The sequence below is a fragment of the Electrophorus electricus genome, chromosome 4 (genome assembly GCF_013358815.1).
Source record: "Electrophorus electricus isolate fEleEle1 chromosome 4, fEleEle1.pri, whole genome shotgun sequence".
In the NCBI taxonomy this organism is placed as follows: domain Eukaryota; kingdom Metazoa; phylum Chordata; class Actinopteri; order Gymnotiformes; family Gymnotidae; genus Electrophorus; species Electrophorus electricus.
Window position 1 is genome coordinate 22,946,143 of NC_049538.1, and position 14,305 is coordinate 22,960,447.

General features: G+C 42.6%; 1 long non-coding RNA gene across 1 annotated transcript in view; it reads left to right on the forward strand.

Annotated features, from left to right (window-relative positions):
- The first annotated feature begins 799 nt into the window (after positions 1–799).
- Positions 800–14,305, forward strand: part of LOC113568916 — a 35,342-nt gene continuing 21,836 nt past the window's right edge. The window contains exon 1 of the long non-coding RNA XR_004775926.1: positions 800–877. This is a non-coding gene — a long non-coding RNA (uncharacterized LOC113568916). The remainder of the gene's footprint in view (positions 878–14,305) is intronic.

Consider the following 14,305-nt stretch of genomic DNA (forward strand, 5'->3'; position numbering starts at 1 on the left):
TAAAAAGACTATAAGAACCATTTCATGTACAGACAGTGGAGGGGGGGGGGTTGAGGTGTGAGTGTGTATGCACTCATGTCTGTATTTGCCAGTGGCCTCTGCCTTGCAGAGCTTGAAATGAGTTCAGAGGCAGTCTGGAGGCGAGACTGATCTCTTCCTTCCTTCTTTCTTCCTCTCTCCCTCTCCCTCTTTCTCTCTTGTTCATTGCCCTGCTTTAGCAGTGTGATGCGATGGATTTGGGAGCGGAAAAGTACACAAGCGGATGTATGGGCTTCTGCTGCCCCTCCTCTCCACCCGAGAAGCCGATCCATGTCCTATCACCATTCCTGTGAGAGTGTGCATGAAGGGGAGAGAGAAGGAGGGGAGCCAGTGCTTGTGTGTGTGTGTGTGTTTGTGTGTGTGTGTGTGTGTGTGTTTGTGTGCATATGCGCATGTGTGCATGTCCCAGCACCCATTCTGAGGGGAGGAGGGAGCTTTAACTGGCCGTTGGATGTCACAGAAGCAGGAGTGTGTGAGAGAGCGCAGACAGAACAGCCGGGGGTCCTGACGGAAGAGGAAAGACTGTGCGGAACGACAAGACAAGGGGCTGGCACGTGGACCTTTCAGCCAGCGCTTGCAAGGCATTGGACAATAGGAGCAGGCTGCACTACAACTCTCTGCCTGGAGCCCAGAAGCTGGTGTTGCCTGAGTCTTGACTTTGCGTTTTCTGAACGTTACGGCGGAGAGCCACTGTGCTGGGGGGTCTCGTGGGCATTGCCAGTGTGCTGGAGGTGCTGGGTGTTACCTGTGCAGTGCGTCTAAGGTTTGGGTGAGGGAGGAGCAGCAGGGGAACATGGCTGTACAGCTGATGCCTGAATCCGCCATCTGCCTCCTTATGGTAAGTGAAGTGTTCGATCCCCTCCAAGACAGGAACACACACACACACACACACACACACACACACACACACACACACACACACACACCTATAGCAGTGACTGCCACACCCTAGGGACAAAGTCTTCATTGGTCTCTCTGGCTAGATTGCGCTATTGTATTTGATTATTGTTCTCTAACACTCCCACCCTCTCTCTCTACACTCTCCCTCACTCTCTCTCTCTCTCTCCACTCTCCCTCACTCTCTCTCTCTCTACCCCCACACACAGCACTTTGACCACGTGTACCTCTGCAGTAGGACAGCAGAACTAATGCAGCATAGAGATCGTCTGTATACTTAACATTATAATAATAATCTGCAATGCTTGAGAAATGCAGACTGCGGAATGTGGATTTTAAAATTGCTGGTCACCTACCTACCAAATTGTGGGACTCTTAAATAAAGTGTGTTTTATTATGCAGACTGTGTGTGTGTGTGTGTGTGTGTGTGTGGGTGTGTGTGTGTGTGTGTGTGAAAGCATGCCATTGACCAACACACACACGCACGCACACACACACACACACACACACATCACCTGTAATGGTTGACTGTCTCCATAGCAATAGGCCATGTATACTCTTGCAACAAAGACAAAAAAGAAGGAATGGGAGTGGCAGAGAAAATAAGAGCGAGAGAGTAAGGCCGAGAGGGAGAGAGAGAGAGAGAGAGGAGAGAGAGAGAAGAGAGAGAACCTGGCTCTATCACCTTGCTCCTCTCTCACTCTCCTGGGTGTCCTCTACTTCACACTGCTCCTTGATCTCTCCCTCTTACTGTCACTCTCTGTCTGCTTTACCCGATAAGTCAAGGTGAGTGCTGTCTGGATCCTCACTTTCACTCCAGACACAGCTATAGTTACAGCACAGACTTCCTGACTCTCTTTCTCCCAGCTCTACCCCTTGGGAAGACATGTTGGGAAATCGGCTGTGAAATGACAAGCATATTAATATCAGGACTATGTACAGTTAGATATTACTACACAATGCTGCACAACAGCAACACATAGCATACACTTCTTTATACTGAAGAGTAACAGTTGTAATTCACACCATGTTTAAATCTCAGATATAGGGATCTAGTCAAGTATCAGCAGCCTGAGGAAGCCGCAGATATAATTAGATGGGGTTCAGAAGTTGAAAGACCAGACTGGGGTAGGCTTCCCGCTCAGGTCGGACACAATTGGCTCTTCTCTTATTCGGCTGGAAGCTGTAAGTGGTTGGGACTGCTCGTGTGACTATGTTACTTTTCCAAACATTTACTTATTGACATGAAATAATGTGGATATCTGAATTAAATGTCTTTTGTTCAAAATTGTAGTTTCAAATAATATATAATGACTACTACATATGTAAAATATATAATAAGTTTTGGAAATCTGGGCTGGCAATGAGACCACAGAGGACTGTAAATGCACTTTTTTCACTGTGTGTCAGCCAAGTGAAATGTGTATGAGTAAGGGCCGATCACAGCTGGACACACACACGCACACACGCACGCACAGACACACACACACACACACACACACACACACACACACACACACACACACCAGGATGAGAGGAACAGGTCACTTAGCTGGTGATGATGTCAGCACCAGTGAAGTCTATGCTGAGGTCAAAACCCTTAGCTTCTTCCTGAACCTATATACAAACACATACACATGTGAACTTGACATGTACTTTACACACACACACACACACACACACACACACACACACACACAAAATCATATTATGTTAGAGACATGCCATCTCATTAAATTTTAACAGGAGATTGTGCAACGTTTCCGGTTGATGAATATTGATGAGGTCTCTGCTGTGAACATTAATATTTCAGATGGAACATTAATGAAGTCAATTGACATTTGCGAGAGGTAAACCAACCACGTCAAATTAAACACATCCTCATCTGTGATTCTAAACCAAACATTGCAGATACTGAGTTATAAAAGAATCTGTAGTAATGCTGCAGATGACAACAAAGCATATAATTCTATAAGACTCTCTCTCTCTCTCTCTCTCTCTCTCAGAGAGGGAGACATCTGTTGATGAGCTAGTGCCAGGCTGGCTGAGGGCCTGATGAAGAGTCCTTGCTCCTCTACCTCTCATTAGTGTGTATATTACAGTAGCGAACAGAGGGGTTCTCCATGTCATTCATTAATCTCCTGCCTATTCATTTCATATCAATTTATACTGTTTATTACTGCAGGTTAGAAGTCCTAATCAATTTAACCTCTTTTCTTAATCATCTCTAGCAGGGCAAGAATACGCAGTGCCTGCAGATCACTTTTTTCCCCAAATAAATAATATTTTGAACAAAATATTACATTTATTTTTCCAAGAGTGTCAAAGAGTTGAAATTACAGCATTTTTTATGAGGACTAAACTTATTTCTTACTTAAAAATTTCTCACTTAAAAATTTCTTGATACAAATTCTGATATTAGTGCAACTACTGACTTGGCCCTCTATGCTTTGAGAGTGTTTTTTCTAATATTTTAGTTCTGAATTTTGAATCACTGAGATGCAATGGAGACCAGTGACCCTGACCAACGTTCTGTTTGCCCTTACCATGCTGACCCATCTGTTCCAATACTATGGGTACTGCTGCATACTGACATGCCCTCCATCTCCTTCTTTCAAAACTGAATGACAAAAGGAGCCTAAAACGTGTGTGTGTGTGTGTACACTGACTATTTGCCTTTGTTTGTTTTATCATGTATGCATGTGTCTTTATGGAATCTAGTAGCTGCAAAAAAGCATCTTTTCATTGCAAAATCTGATGTGTGTGTAGTGTTAAATAGCATCTCATATGGAAGGTAAACACATACTTTCAGAGTTAGACTGATTTGACTGAAACACTAATCAATATCTTAACATTGTTTAACTGCAAAAGTGTATAAATGGTTTTGATAACCACTGAAAAGATATGGAATTATGAAATGTGTGTAGGGCCATTCTAATGTACTACTGACCAATCATTCTCTGCCTCAGGAAGTGTCCTTAATTTCTTATCCAACTCTCTGAGAAAAGGAGAGCGATAGAGAGAAACAGACAAAGAAATATGTAAATGTGCAAAGTAAATGTGTGTATCTTGCTTATGGTCAAAGAAAGAAATCTAATAATTCTGTACTAGACAAATGTGTGACAGATTTACTTAGAGAAGTAAAATAGTTTGAGGAGTTCAGAGTTTTAATAGTGTTGCAGAAAACAACAAAAACATTGCCTGAATTTCAGAATCCCAGAAAACAGGCACAGAAAATTTGAGAGCAGACTGCTAAATTCAACTAAACAATCCAAAAGAGCAGGGGGAGCAGTGCCAGTACCAGACAGCGATGGCGCAGGTCGGGACACTCTCTATGATGCTGTTGCAGACCAGATCAGGATGACGGACATGCTGTCCTTCTTCAGTCTCCTCAGGAAGCAGAGTTTTCTTCACTAAGGAAAAAGTGCTCAGGGACCATGAGAGATTGTTTGTGATTTTAAGAGAGTGTATGTTCTCACTCTTCACTGTATGTATTAGGGTGTGAGGCATTTGCATCCTTCTGTAGTCCACAGTCATCTCTTTTGTCTTTTTGACAACCAGAGAAAGGCATGTCTGGAGAGACTGTGACAAAGGCTTTGACTTCTTTAATTATTTCTGTATTGTTTTTCATGGTATAAATAAAATGTAAAAAGGCAAATCTAAAGCAAACATATGAATCTAATTAATCTAATTAAGGCTAAAGTGAAAAGAAAGCAAGCCCACAATAGTTTATTCTATTCTGTGTGATGACAATGGAATTGTCAACAAAACCAAAACTGTGATGTCACATGGAACCATTGTCATAATAGCTATTCTTATAATCTGCTTGACAAAGGTAAAATTGGTCAGTCTGTTGACAGAAATGGGAGGTTGCAGCAGCAAAATGCAGTTCTGCTGCTCTCACAGAAGATCTTCGAAGATTTTGTTGGACAGGAACACACAAAAAGCAATGAGTAGATTGCAACAAGAACTACCTGACAGAGTAGATACGAAGGAAATTAGAAAACGACACTGTGTTAAAATTGGAAAATTTGAGGAGGAATGTAGTGGGAAGGAGTTGGAGGAGAAGCAGAAGGAGACAAAAAATGAACAGAGTGAAAGATGGCACCTGAAGAGTGAAAGAGAGGATCTAGAGAGTGAAAGACAACACCTGAAGGGTGAAAGAGAGAATCTTGAGAGTGAAAGACAACACCTGAAGAGTGAAAGAGAGGCTCTGGAGAGAGAAAGACAACACCTGAAGAGTGAAAGAGAGGGTGAGAAAGAGAGAAAAAAGTGAGACTCTAGAGAGTGAAAGACAACACCTGAAGAGTGAAAGAGAGGCTCTAGAGAGTGAAAACCAAAACCCAAAGTGTGAAAGAAAGAACCTGAAGACGTTATGGGACAAAGTAGTGGGGAAGAAAACTAAGCAGCAGCGCATGGGGAGAGCCATGGCTGGGGAAGCTTTGTACTGCTCAATGGGACCACACACTTCCCAAGGAGGACCAGCTAAAGAAATCCGTAGTATGCAGAAAGGTTTCCCGAGCACATAAAAAGGCTATGATTACCAACTGGCCAAAGAGACAGACGCTGTGCTTGACTACATCAGAACTATGTTTATAACCAGTCAATATGAACTTCTACCAATCCATCCAAAACCTGATAAAGGAGACCTGAATGACGATACTACTGGAACTACAAAATTACTGGGACTACTACTATTTAGCATTCTGAAAAAATAAAAATGAAAAAGTCCTCATGTTCTTTAAAAAAAATAAATCAATAAAATGTAAAAAGCTCAAAAAGCTTTTTTAAACATTGGCAACTGTGTATTTGATTTACCTCGGAATGGGTGCAGCTGGTTCATGGCGTGTGTTCGAGCTTTAGCCTCTGTATTTGGCATTTCAGTGCATCGAGCAGTTGAAACTATAGCAAGCAAAGGCAAAAGGAGCTGTGCGGTCGATGTTTGTGCAAGTGGTCTTCCACATAGTCCCATGCTGTGCTGGGTTTAGGGTGTGTTTGCAGGGAGAGCCCAGCGCTTACAGGCTAAGAGGATTACAGTGGAGCATTGCAGGGACTGTCAGAATACAGAGCTTCTCCACCCACCCCAAACATCTCTCTGCCTCAGAGCGTGTTAAACATGTCGTGCCAGTACAGTTATGTTCAACTGCTTTATTTAACATAGTGAAGCAACTTTTAGCAATCACTTTTTTAATCCCCCAGCGCATACATTAGAGCATATGTTTCAGTTTCTATCCTAAATGGAAGCATTTCCTCTATCAGACGGAGGGCCCTGGCAAAACAATCATGCTTTCTTATTTAAGTTTTAAGTCAATTAAGAGAGGATACAGTGGCACCAAATCCAAGTTCAATTTACTAGTCTACAAAACAAGTCCATGTTTAGGGTTAACCTCTGACACAGGAGGTTAGAGGCCTTTACCGAAACAAGTCAAGTCTGCTTCTGGCTTGCTCCTGCTGGGAAGAGCTAGAAACATGCCCTGATCTGAGGCAAAAAAGTGCAAAAACTCCACCGTTTAATGTTTCTCTATTTGAGACTGACCTTAAAACACCCAGGGAGCCATTAACTGTCTACATTTTGTTACTCGCTCTCTCTCACTTTGTCTGTATTTCTCATTTTTCTCATTTGCTCTCTTTCTATCTCTCAATGGTTGAGTTTTAAGCTAAAGACAAGTGAAGTGCACATCATCTAGTGTGTCTGCTGTGGAAGCTCAGGAAGGAGAGCTGGTGTGTTTATGAATAGGTACTTCAGTGTCTCAGCATGTAGCAGTGATGTCATTGCAGAGCTACTACTGTGCACTATGATGAAGTGCATATGAGGTAATAAGGATTTAATTAGGAATATACAGAGCACTGCAGCTACACTGTTACCTAAATAGGGGTTAATGGAGAAGAACGGATATGTTCATATGAAAACACACACACACACATACACACACAAACACAGATACTCATAGAGTGCAGCTGCTCTAACGTCATTCTATTGTCTGTGTACAGGACAGGCAGGAACCAAATTAGGTTTAAACCTTGTTCAGCACTTGAGTTTACACACACACGCACACACACGCACACACACACATATATATACCAGATGTCTCATTCACCCTTAATCGTGTTAGAATATTATAAAATTATTCGCCTTCTGTTGCTTTGGCTTTTTCATGTTTATCTGTTTGCAGTGGCATATGTATATTCGAATTATATTTACAGTTATGTTTGTATGTTTACTTTGTTTGTTTGTGTGTGTGTGTGTATGTGCGTGTGCGTGTATGTGTGCGCGTGTGTGCATGTGTACGCGTGTGTGTGCGTGTGTGTTAGAAAGCTAATGTCTAGAGGTTATTGGATCTTTAGCACCTCTCCAGCAGTTCCACAGTTAATCATTACTAATAAAGGTTTTAAAGTACTAGTAAAGGTTTCATATATATCCACACTCCCACCCACACCCCACCACACACATACAGATAAAGTAAAAAAGAGGGAAGAGAGAGAGAGAGAGAGAGAGAGAGAGAGAGAGAGAGAGAGAGAGAGTATTACATTACAACAGCTCACTTCCAGAAAGGACTTCCATTCTGCCTTCCACCTTACTGCCATGGAGAATTCTACACACGTTTGCAAAATCCAGTAGCATGTTCATGTCCCTTCAGCCTTACACCACACCTCTGACACAGTTAGACAGAGCCTTATTCAGACATTCATTCAGACACCAACACCCATAGTTTAGATTCAAATACCCAAAAGTAAATTGACAAAATACACAAATAAATTTCAATTTTTTTAAATGTCACATTTATACAATTAATAAAATATAACATATATTACATTTTATTTTTAATAGATTTGTAATATATGTCATGTATAACATTTCATATGACCATTTTTGTGTGCGTGTGTGCATATGTACATGCGTGTGCATGTGTGTGTTAGGGGTGAACAATATGAAAGATGATCAATATTCATTTGTGTATATGAATCAACCTCTAGATTAAATATCACTAGTGAATGAACTGATCAGTGGGGACCTGCTTCCTCCCTGTCTATTTATAAACCTCATCGATTTCCCTCCCTCAGTGCTGGCTGTGTTGGGATCCTTGAAGGTGCTGTTACTTGTAATAATTCAGTGCTCTTTGAAGCTACTCTCAAACACATAAACAGCAGAGGGAGATGCTGCTTTGTTTCCTGCCCTTTACTTTCATTCTGCTCACACACTCACTGCAGCATCCTGCATTAGCTTGATTAGGCTTTGCTACAGGCACTGCCAATGGTGTGGCATGAGAGCTACAGGAGCAGATTGCACGCGCGCGTGTGTGTGTGTGTGTGTGTGTGTGTGTGTGTGTGTGTGTGTGTTTTCTCTACACATTTGGAAGAGAGAAAACAGAGCTGTGATGTAGTTGATAATATTGCAGGCCTGGCACAGGCTCTGCTCAGAATGGTGAGAGAGCAGTGGAGGAGTTTGGGAGTTTATTTATAGCATTTAGCTCACTACAGAAGGAGTAGATCAGGGCTTTGCTGGGAAGGATGATGATAGGGTTTGATCACACCATTTAGCACAACATTGTCATGTCCATGCTGTGCATGGTTCTAAAAAAAAAGGATCTTTGTTATTCAATCCAATACATTTCAAATTCAAATTTTCTGTTTCTCATGAATGAATGTGGACTATAGGATGGGGGTGTCAACTGTTTGTGTGTGTGTGCGTGTGATTTAGACGGTTGAGAGAGTTGAGAGATAATGTCATGACAACGAACCAATTAAAATCAAAATTATTCACACTGTGTTGACAAGAGACACACACACAAACACACACACACAAAGAGAGAGAGAGAGAGAGAGAGAGAGAGAGAGCGACAGAGAGAGAGAGAGAGAGAGAGAGAGAGAGAGAGAGAGAGAGAGAAGAGAGAGAAAGAAACAAAAAGAATCACAATCAGGGCTCACCAGATCTCTCAGAGTCTCTCTGACAGGCCCTAATCCACTCTGCCAATTGAAAAACAGAAAGTAGCAGAGAGAATAGCAGCGTGGCAGTATATGAATGTGCCCCCAACAAATGTATAATTCAGACACACACACACACACACACACACACACACCTTTCACACTTACACATCCATACTCACATGTACACATGTATACACCATAGAACTACACACATCTATATTCACATGAACAAACAAACACCCCACACAAATGTTTGGTCTTTGTGCAAATTCACTTGGAGGTAGGCCAACATTCTAGATATAAAATATGTGACAATAAACATAGCCTCAGTACGTTTCATTTCATGCATTTACATCTTGATCCACACAAACACTTTCACACTCCTTTGCCTCACACTTACAAACACAAGGAACACTCGGGTGGCCTTCGGTAGCAGGAGGGATGTATGTGCACAAAACACTGGCTCGAAATGTTTTTAACCCCCATTTCAATGAAGACCATCATACCTTGCAAGGTATACCATTCTTCCACTCTCCCGGACAACCTCAGGCTGTTCCTGGAACCAGCAAAGCCAGTGGTTTTGGCCTCTGTCTGAAGCACAAAGGGGGTATGCAGGAGGCGTAGCGGAGCGTGTCAGGAGGGTGGGCAGAGCCCTCTCCCAGCAGTGGCAGAGGAGAAAGGGCACATGGAGCACAGTGGCTACGGTTGACACCTGCAGGAGGCGACATGTGGGCAGGGCCAGTATGAGCCCACTGGGACCCACCTGCCACCACAGAAAACCCACCTGCTGTGTGTGTGTGTGTGTGTGTGTGTGTGTGTGTGTGCGTGTAGATTTGTTGACATTGTTCATGAGTCAGTCAATCATGTTTTTGGTGGATATCATGTTTTCAGCTCACAAATATTATAAATAATAATACAGGTAATAAAACAGGGAAGAAAGTAGATGTTAGCCAGTGCAGCATTTACTTAATTCATTATTCGTTCTTTTATGTTAGTGTGTAACTCTCATATTGTAGTCTCCTGAAAGACAGACAGAGGCAAATATAGGCAAAGATAGCATTCAACTGTTATTCAGGGATATCCCACCATTGGGAGTGGACGATTAGGGGTGCTGGAGTAGGAAGGTATTTGTAGTACATTCCTGTTGTAGGCCTTCCTATAGTGTTTAACTGATTTCCATAACTGAAATACATTATAATGTTTAAAAGTTTAGAAACGTGAGCATAATACTCCAGCAGATGTAGCGTCCTGGTGTATGAATGAGTAGTAATCTTTCTGAAAGAATAAGTTTGATTTAATTCTCGTTTTCATTTCCTTGTGGATTGTATTATTTTATTTGAAACATTTGACTCAAAATAAAGAAATAGTGCAAAAATGTGAAAAGGCACTACAGGATGCATCTTGAATAAACGAAAACCTCGACCAGATGTTGTAAACTTAGAACAGTAATTATGTTCTAAGAATGTTGATAAAAAAGAACAGGAATTTACAATATATACATTTTCCTGCATAGTATCCCAAGTGTTCCATCGACTGCACTCTTCTGGATGAGGATCTCGGATGTTGTTCCTGGGATCTGCTGGAGCCACTCTCCCAGTTTGATGGTCATCGTCCCTAAACCCCTGGTGCTCTGATTGCTACCAGAGCCAGTGTTTCCTCTTCTTTTAGCGTCTCATGTTCCTTGTTGCTGATGTTGCTATCTCTTGGGATTGCTACATCCGTCACTATGGCTCTTTTCTGCTGTTTATCCATCACTATTATGTCTGGTGGTTTAGCTTTTACCATCTTCTCTGTCTGTATCTTGAAGTCCCACAGGATCTTAGCTTGGTCATTCTCCACCACCTTCGGGGGTGTATCCCACGTAGTCCTTGGAACTTCCAGTACTCAGCACAGATGTTTTATTATGGCATATTATGGCAGCCTTTTGATTAAGGCGTTTCATGCACTCTCTGCTAGCATCTTGCATCCCACTGTTGCGTGCTGTCTCAGGGGCATCTTTGCAAGCCTGCATCTGGGGTCCTGCCTGGTGTTTATAAATACTAATAATACAGATAGAAGTTGATATGTGTGTGTGTGTGTTGTCTATGAACTTTCTGTGTTGTGTTATATGGATTAAGGGCTTGATTTGCTATGACACATGACTGCTCCTCATCTCATTTCTGTGCAGGTTCTGTGCAGAGACTCAGCAGTCTCTGCTGCTCCAGCGTCTACACTGTCAATCAGGATTAGCCCTGTTCCAAGCTAATCTAATGTTGGGAATCTATACTTAACACAGCCACCTCTCCTCCCCACACACACAAACACAGTTCTGTTTGGATAACTCTGAATACCCGTTTTGCTAGCAATCTTTTTCACATTATCTTTTGCGACTTGAATACTGGTACAGGAAGGTGCAATTCTTGAAACTACACTGCTGACTAACTAAATTCCATAAAAAGATTTTTACTAATTATGTAATAATATGATACAGATATAAAATAATACTATAGCATGATTTATGTCATTTGTTGTAGGCAATCATTTGGGACATTTATTTTTTATTTTGTGGAATATGCAAGTGTCCTGCCCACCAAACCCCCCCCCCCCCCAACACACACACACACACACACACACACACACACACACTGTAAATGAAAAAGAATGACAGGCATGCCTGTGGAAAATATCCTAAATAACCACACACCCCTCCGTCTCTCTCTCACTCTGTCTTTTTCTCTATGACCCTCTCTCCCCATTAGAATCGGATCCAGTGCGTCAACTTATGCTCCATTACAACAGCCCAATGACCTTTCATTGTGGAGCAGTTCTCACACTCCTACTTTCACTGGCAGTGGAAGAAAAGTTCTCAATGATCTCATTCCCTCTCAGCAACCTGCATCCAGCTTGTGGAACACACTGTGTTACACTGTTTGTAGCCTGTGCCAAGTGTGAAAATGTGTGGGACTTGAGCATCATGTCTCCTCTAGAGGGCGCTAGAAGATAAGCCTAGAAGACCATCTCACGTACTTCACTTGTTCCACCGTCTAGTCATTTTATAGCAGTAATAAAGGAATGTTGTTAGTTTGGTTGGGTCTTTGCTAGGTCAGTGTGATGTGGAGTCCATCAGGCTTTGTAACAGGTCAGTGGAATAGAATGGTTGTAGGAGAAGTAGACAGAGAGGCAGTAATACCTAAATCACTCCACAGCTGGATGCTGAATCCCCCGCTGGCCATTACCATAATATGTGTGCGTGTGTGTTCGTGTGTGCCTGTGTGCATGTCTGCGTGTGTGCGTGTATGCGTGCATGTGTGTTTGTATGCACAAGCATGTGTGTGATGCTTGTTTATGACTGTAATAACTGCATGATATCACCACCTGGGCCAGCTGGTTGCATGATGTCTTATAGTGGTACAGGTTGGGGGAGGTGAAATATTTAAAAAAACCCAAATGTTAATTATGCCTAGATATATGCCAACACACACGTGTGTGTGTGGGGGGGGGGGGGGGTGTTCCTGTGTTTGTGCCTGTAAGAAAGAGAGGGGGTGGGGTTCATTTTTAAAGAGCACAAGTCTGAGCATTGTACTGATTAATGACCGCATCAAGCATCAAGCCTTATTTGTCTCCAAATGACTGGCAGAGCTGTTTTTATATTAAACCTCTAATGAATTCAGCAGCAATCAGCATCTTTTGGAAACATTGATTATCAACACCAGGGTTATCATGATTTCTCTACTATCTGAGATATATATTCTTACTTTTAATTATAAACATGTTTATTTTATTTTATAGCTCATTCACTGAATAGCACTTGAACGCATTGAATATAGTTCTGTGCCCTCATCAATGGGATTCCAGGATCTGCAGGACCAAAATGAGGGCCCCCTGCTGGCTCCCTGAGACCCTCTTTAGGCATCAACCTATCAGTATGCTGTTATTGTGTGAAAAATAATTCAGCCCCTGTTCCCTCTGAAAGCTCACACCACTAAACCAGAAGGGACGCCTAAAGTGAGGGAATTCATGATCAAAGCTAGAAAAAATGTTGGTGGCGGGTGTGTCTAGGTTTTACGGCTTGATAAATGAGTGTTATTTTGTCTGCTTTATATCCCAGAATGTGCAGTACACACCTATTGTTAAAAGAGCTCGCTGAATAAAAATCTCTTTCATAGTATCTACTATGAACCTGGCAAACCTGAGTTAGGTTGTCACAGCAGAAAACAGGGCAGTTAGAACAACGACTGATCTATTGCGTTCTCGCCATGAATAAATCGCCATATTGTCCCGATCACAGCTGACCAGCCTCCCAATGGGACGTGACAGGATGGTTAAATGTAATGAGCATCAATTAGCATTCTGCTTTAGCCAAGCAGCTGAGAGTTGAGCACAGAGGCCAGGTCCACCCCCGCCCCACCACTACTGAAACCTCTCTCCCTCTCTTTTCAAGCCACCTAGCAACAATGAGTCTCCAAGGAGCGCGCCGGCAGTCCCACAGGCACGGAGGCCCGCGGAAGGAAGACCGTCCCGCCGAAGCTGTGGCACCTGCGCCTGTTCTGGCTAAGCAATCAGAGGGCTAGCGGGACAGTGGGAGAGCAGGTGCGGTGTGTCCCGCCACAGATCGAAGCAGCCTCGGCAGCTCTGAGGGAAGACATGGAGAGAATGAGAGAGCGGGAGGTCGGGAAAGGAGACAAGCACTGAAGGAGAGATGGATAGAATTGTCACAGTTACGGTGAAAAAAAAATCTAAATAAAGATTGCCGAGTGAGTGAATGGGACGCTAGATAAATTGGGTGAGTGAAGAACAATATAAACTCGTCATGGGCAGAAATGCTGAGAAAATGAGAGACAGAGGAAGAGAGGGGAGCGGACCTTCTGTTTCTGTTTAATAAAGCAGAACACATCTCTGTCATACGGGCAGACTGCCACAAAATAGCCACATCAATCTGTTCGGATTTAAACAGACTGATGCAAACTCAACTTTGCACGCTGGCTACAGTTCACGATGAATTTAAACAATTTTGTGGTATACGATGTCTTATCAAACATAACCCATCCCCACTCTAAGAGCATCCACACCATCATCAATCAAATTCTTCATCTGAGCAGCTGTCACTACTACACAGACATACACAGAGACAGAGCGAGAGAGAAGAAGGATGAAAGTGAACACAGCAACAAATGAAAAGAACCAAACACCATCAATTCTTACCTACCTCAACCCTCTCAGTTTACAGAACAAGCAAATGTGAGAACTGTGACTCACCATTCCCCCCCACCACCTGGAGCTCAGGATACTTCTGTTTAATGTAGTTAATCATGCTGATCTGAAACACTGAGTTTCCCTGAGATGAGTCCTAAAACAATAGACACAGCCTTCAGACCAAATTCACTATGTCCAATCACAGTCCTGTGTTACACAGCCTCATAGCAAAAATAGTTTGTCATTTGATTCAGGCACCATACTCAGGATG